General features: G+C 44.5%; 1 long non-coding RNA gene across 1 annotated transcript; it reads left to right on the top strand.

Moving 5' to 3' along the window:
- Positions 1 to 2,296: 2,296 nt before the first annotated feature.
- On the top strand, positions 2,297 to 5,948 carry LOC308077244. The gene is made up of 3 exons (XR_013932378.1): positions 2,297 to 2,430; positions 3,018 to 3,124; positions 5,922 to 5,948. It is a non-coding gene; the product is annotated as an uncharacterized lncRNA (long non-coding RNA).
- Positions 5,949 to 6,753: the final 805 nt, after the last annotated feature.

Below are 6,753 nucleotides of genomic sequence, written 5' to 3'. Positions count from 1 at the left end.
GTCTTGTTATCCAAAGCCAGGCCTCCTATGTAATGCAGTGACTCAAGTAAATATGTAATTTAAAATAATTATGTTGCAATTGTAGACCAATCTGTAAAAGTTGTTAATTTGTTTAGCTTTTTAATAAACCACTGAAAAGGTGAACCTGTGTTAAAATGAGAGGGAATAGGCCTACATAATTGCAGTGACTCAAACGTTTTCATCTGTGTGTTGACATGAAACATGCAGTGCAGACATTGTATTCACCATGTATTTGATCACGGACCATCATTTGAAAAGATTTTGAACCAATGGGATGATCTCATAATATGCTTCTCATTGCCTTGTGAGCTTGTAGATCTGCAATTATTCGAATGGCCCTCTAAACATGAAATGGGGCTAAATGTTTAAACTGCTCCTCATATTGCTGGGGAGTGGTCCCTGCCTGGACCCCCTCAAGGACCCTTTTAGAACCAGTGCCTTAATTCAGTGTTTCTAAAAGTGTTAAAACTGTTTCTCATGTTGCTGGGGAGTGGTCCCTGGACCCCCTTATTGGAAGTCAACTGAGGGATACAGGATAGGTGGGCACTAGGGACATCTGGGCACCTCGATGAAAAATTGGCTATTTTGTCCAAAATTATAAAATATAAAATATCTGAAAAATGATCTTAAGATAAAGTATACATGATGTGAACGTGCACGGTACATCATTATCAGACTTAGTTTTATCCTTCAAGTACCAAAATGACTGGATATACAGGTTTTGTAGCAATTGAAATATTAGACCTTAAAGGGATACTTCACTTTCACATAAAATAAACATTAAAAATATATATATAAAAAAAATGAAAGAAGTTATGGCAAAATAAAGGCCCCCTCACACATTAGTAGGACACTCTAATGCGTGAGGGGGCCATGAATTTTCCATTACTTTTTTCATTTATTTTTAATGTATTTTTTAAATGTTTCCCCGGCCCTAAAGTGAAGTATCCCTTTAATTGTTGAATGTTTAAGCATGTTCTAATCATGTATTGTATAATTTACTTAAAAAACATTTTCCAAATATATTTTTTTTTAACAACTTGGAAAAAATACCCAATTTAACCCCGAGGTGCCCACTCTTCCTTGGTGCCCACCTATCCTGTTACCAGGTGAGTTACTTACCGTTATGTTAATCATGTGTTTTTTTCCCCTTTTGTCTTTCTCTTTTTTTTGTAGAAAACCACGAGTGATTTTAAATGGAGCCAAACAGGCCTTCCTTCCCCGGACTCCCGGGGGCTACGCGCTTCCCCCGGCGGCGGCGGCGGCGGCAGCAGCAGCAGCTGGGGCGAGGGCTTCCAACCAAAGAGCCGGGTCCCGTAGGACGTGCCAGAGGCCTGACATTCTTCACCGACGGGGCTGGCATTGGAAGAGCCCGAAGCTTTCCTCCCCCCGGTGATTCACTGCCCATTGCAAATTGGGCGAGGAGGTCCTTTACCCACCGGGACCCTGCCAGTGCAATTTGGTCGAGGAGCCCCTCTTGCCCGCCGATACTGTGCCAGCGCAAATCGGCCGAGGAGCCCCTCTAGCCCCTCTCCACGCAAGCCCTGGTCTTCTCCGCAGCGGAGTACTGTGCCCCAGCCTGGTGCAGAAGCCCACATGCCAGGAAGGTCGATGTTGCCATAAACAACGCTCTTCGGACCATAACTGGCTGCCTGAAGCCCTCCCCTGTATTCCACCTGCCAGTACTAGCGGGAATTGCCCCGGCCGGCCTCCGACGAGAGGCTGCTACCCTCGCACCTTGCAAGGAAAGCCCGTAGACATGACTGGCGTATCCTGCACAACACCACCACAACAATGTTGCCTCTAGATAGGCTCAAGTCCCGCCACCCGTACAACAAGGCGGTACAAGAGCCGCTCAGGTCCATCCCTGAGGACCCGTCTAGTGTCTACAGAGGCATGGCTGGTGGCAGCCTGGAAGCAGGAGTGTGAGTCGGCCGGGCCCACACTTATCCACCGTTACATCCAGGATCCGGGAGGCGGCATTAAAGGAGAGGAACTGCCACGCCGGCAATGGACCCTGCTGAACCGCCTGCCAACCGGGGTCGGATGCTTCAAAACGTCCATGAGGAAGTGGGGCCTGGCGGACGGAGCAGCATGCGAGTGTGGGGAGCCGGAGCAGACCGCTGAGCACATAGTCACAGTCTGTCTCCTGTATAAACCACCCTCGGAGGCCGGCCTCTTCGATGTGGGACCTGAGACGAGGGCGTGGCTGTACGGAGTGTACGCTACTGAACTGGACATCTGATGATGACACACGAAAGAAGAAGAAGACTGCCAGTGCAGACTGGGCGAGGAGCACCTCTTGCCGCCGATACAGTGCCATTGCAAATTGGACGAGGAGGCCCTGTAGCCACTGAGCCTCCCGTGGGATTTGCCAGAGGGCTTCCTGCCGGCATTAGGACAAGCAGTGTAATTGTGCATCCTTATTATCTTATGTCAGTCTGTTTATTTTTGGGCGGTGAAACCGCCCCTATAAGTGAGATTTGGAAAAATGTACAAATATCTTGGGCAGTGAAACCGGCCCTAAAAGTGAGGTTTGGAAATGTGTACAATTATCCTGCGCTGTGATTGGCCAATCACAATCTATTCAGGACTGTGATTGGCCAGTGTCACATGACACATGTGCATAGCCCTATATAAGCAACCATAACTTAAAAAAAAACAAATTATTGTTTTTTTTAAGTTATGGTTTTGTCCATCATAAAGTGTGTTTTACAAAAGATAAATGTATTTGTATTTAGCTGTCGGAAGATAAATGTATTTATCTTTTGTACATGATTGATCGACTCCATTCAGTATTGTTAGCTAGCAAGACACATGCTGACACTAAGTGGCTCTTTCAGATCAAAGCATATATATTGGTTGACTCCATTCAGTATTGTGGTTAGCTAGGAAGACACCGCCCACTTCACACAGGGTGTGATTTTTTAAACAAGATATGAAATTCTATTATAACTGCTTATTTTTTCTCCATCTTTTTCTGTATGCACACACAGGGTGACGTCCCCACTCATGGCAGAGGGTCCGCTCTGGTAGCCATGTTCAGAGGTATGGGCATTGAGCCTTTACACACTTCATGGGGGCAGAGGAGGCCCACCAGTAGGTGAGTTTTACAAAAGTGTTTGTTTAATATTAGAGACTCTTAATATTACAGACTCTTAATAACGTTTTCTCTGTTTGATTGATTGAATACTTTATTAAAGAGAGATTTCACCCTATCGATTAGTCACCCCATGGAGACGTGAATTTATGGATAGTTTTTATCTCATTCCTAAGCCAATAATTTGATGATAGCGGACCGGTTGGCAGCGGTTCCGGTAGGAGACACAAAGGAGACTCTTTGTGTCTCCTACCGGAACCGCTGCCGGTCATCAAATTATTCGATTTAGAACCGAAGTTAAATGCGGTTATTAAATTTAGAACCGACCTGGTGACCTCGGTTCCAACGGCCAAGAACCTTTGTGTTGTCCTGGACAGTCGGCTCTCATTCAAGGCACACATTGCAGCGGTCACTCCATCCTGTAGGTTTAAACTCTATAACATGTGAAGGATCAGACCTGGAGTCAGCCCAGCTCCTTATCCAGACATCAGACATATCAAAACCTGACTACTGTAACTCTCTCCTCACTGGCCTCCCGGCATGTGCACTTAAAGGGGTATTTCACTTTCAAAAAAACTTTTGGTAATTTTATCGTCTACTCAGGCTTTTGTGAGCCCCCCGGACCGTTTTTAAGTTGCTTGATTTAGTATTTAGATATTTGATCATCATTTTATCAGACACGCCCCCTTCCTATACAAACCCATTATAACTTCAAACTCCATTTTTAACATGTTAGATTCATCAAAAACACCCGTCCTTGGTTCTGGTGACTCACCCTGCCCTCCTAATACGTGAGGGGACCATGTTTTTTCGATAACTTTTTTCATTTATTTTAAATCTTTTTTTGGGAAAATGAAAAAAATTAAATACAATAAAAAAATTAAATAAAATAAATGAAAAAAGTAATAGAAAAAACACGGCCCCCTCACGTACTAGGAGGGCAGGGTGAGTCAGCAGAACCAAGGACGGGTGTTTTTGATGAATCTAACATGTTAAAAATGGAGTTTGAAGTTATAATGGGTTTGTATAGGAAGGGGGCGTGTCTGATAAAATGATGATCAAATATCTAAATACTAAATCAAGCAACTTAAAAACGGTCTGGGGGGCTCACAAAAGCCGGAGTAGACGATAAAATGACCCAAACTTTTTTTGAAAGTGAAATATCCGTTTAAGCCTCTCCAAATGATCCAGAATGCCGCAGCACGCTTGGTCTTCAACCAGCCAAAATGTTCACATGTCTCCCCCCCTTCTCCTCTCCCTCCATTGGCTCCCAGTTACTGCCTTCACAGAGTACAAAACACTGATGTTGGCCTACAAAGCAACCAAAAGTATGGCACCCCCACATCTTCAAAACCTGATCCAACCCTACAACTGCTCCCGTTCACTCAGATCAGCTAATATAACACAGGGAAGCTGTCGGAACCTTTCCTAAAACATCAGGGACAACGCTCCACACGTCCCAGACTCTTCTTCTCCCTTCTGGCTCCAAAAGTGTGGAACGAACTCCCCATTTGCAGCTGTAATATGAAGATTCACTTCTTCAGACTCCACCTCAGCCTGTAGCACGAGACGTAGCACTTGACGTAGCACTTGACGTAGCACTTGACGTAGCACTTGCCCTAGCCTTGACGACCCTGCAGGTTATGCAAAGGTTAAAATGTGATTTAGATGTAGACTAGCCAGGTTCATTTGTAGACCTGACATCCTGTGTGTATAGTTTCAATTATTAATTATTTGATGTTATACTGTTAATACTGAAAGGTAAATGGTTGACCTATGATCCTAGATAACTATTTCTATGCATTTGATGTAATTGCCTGGTATTTACCTGCTTACTGTAATTTTGATATCCAATCGTGTGTGTGTGTGTGTGTGTGTGTGTGTGTGTGTGTGGTTCTAGTGCTGTAGCTATGCATTTTTCTCCTCCTATTAAGAAGTCTTCTCTCCTGCAGCCTCATGACACAGTGGTATTCAAGGGTCATTTTCCAGACGGCCACAGAGGAAATCATCAGTGGCTTCCGGCCACGTACTACGAGGTAAACTACTGCACCTCAAACGCATGCATACTGTAGCCAGCAGGTGGCAGTGGTGGTCTAGAGACCCTCACCTCTGAAGCCATCTGTCAGCCCCTGGATAAGGATAAGGATAATTCCTTTTAACAGGACGTTCATGAAAGTCCTTGCGGGCTTGTTTCCAATGAGGGCCTGTGAGCATTTAGGGGTTAAGAGTCTTGCTCAGGGACAAATTTCATTTCATCGACACATATGCTGGCGTGGCCTGGAATCGTACCTGGGGCAACCAGGGCCTCTGGCTCCCTAGGCGGGCTCACTAACCACTCAGCTATGGCCGCCCCATGGTTTAAGATCAAAGTCTGCCCCACCCTGTTTGTTTACCTGTTTGTACCTGTTCAAGAAAATAACACTTTGATTAATTAAAGATTGTCACTCACTTATACAAGCAGCAAAACGTTAAGTGGGACATGTTCTGCAAAGACCGTGCTACATTAACAGAGCTGTACAATATAACGACAGATAATGTATTTCCATCACCATTGTGATGATATGAATTTTGAATAATAAAAATTGCAAATGTGCCCACGATTATCAGAAAGGCTGAGAGTTATGAAGCTGGAGAGGTGAAACGGACATCTAGGGCTGGCCGGTTGACCACTGAGATCTATTGTTATTTCATTGCATTAAGAAAATAAATCAATGCAGCCTTACTTGGATAGCCCTCTAAGCTTTAGTGAAGCAAGGGCCAATTCAATATTACATAACGGTATATATGTACGACTTTACAGATGAACCACAGCTTACCGGAGAAGATCGTGGTGTTTTCCGGGACGGCGTGGGCGACGGTCAGCTCAAACGCTGTGGAGCACTACGAGATCCCACAGCTGCTGAAATGCTCCGAGACGTTCCCCAACTACCAGCCCAAGCTGACCTTCATGGTTAGTCCAGAAACTTATCAGCACCACCCTGTACTCCATCAGTGGAAGTCACTTTGGGTCCCCTACGCCTGGCACCGTTCTGGACCACACAGTGACACACAGAGACTGGTCAGTCCTAGTTCTTTTTTTACTAAACCATCATGTGCTCTGTATGTGGTTACAGCAGTGGTTCTCTAACTCCTTCATGTCAAGAATCCCTGAATTAATATGTAGTTGGCCGTGGACTCCCTTCTGAAAATATTTTGTGCCAGGAATGCCCATTTAAAGATTTGTGATGTTAAAAATGTTACACTTTTTTTCCCCCAAGATTATTTAGGTAATCTACAAGCTCACAAAACATCACACTGGGGGAACTAGTACAGTAGATGGCTATTTTCAAATGGCTGCACACATGGTTAAACTGGTTAAACTGATTTCGATGCTATATTAACTAATATTCCTGTGGACCCCCAAGGACCCCTGGGGGTCCCCGGCCGGACCCCACTTTGAGAGCCACTAGGTTACACTTTATTTAACAAAGAAATATCACTTAAAACTTGAAAGCAATTAGAGTTAAAAGATGTAGATATTCTTCTGGGCATGTCATCGTTGATAAACATTCAGTGAAAATGGCACCTCTATGCGTCACTCACAACTTAATATAGATTTGTAGCTTGGCTATTTCCGGAGAAAATAGAGAGAT

This window comes from Gymnoscopelus braueri (genome assembly GCF_963280865.1).
Source record: "Gymnoscopelus braueri genome assembly, chromosome: 21".
NCBI classification, from domain to species: domain Eukaryota; kingdom Metazoa; phylum Chordata; class Actinopteri; order Myctophiformes; family Myctophidae; genus Gymnoscopelus; species Gymnoscopelus braueri.
The sequence above is the reverse complement of the archived record's forward strand: the minus strand, read 5'-3'. Positions and strand labels throughout refer to the sequence as shown.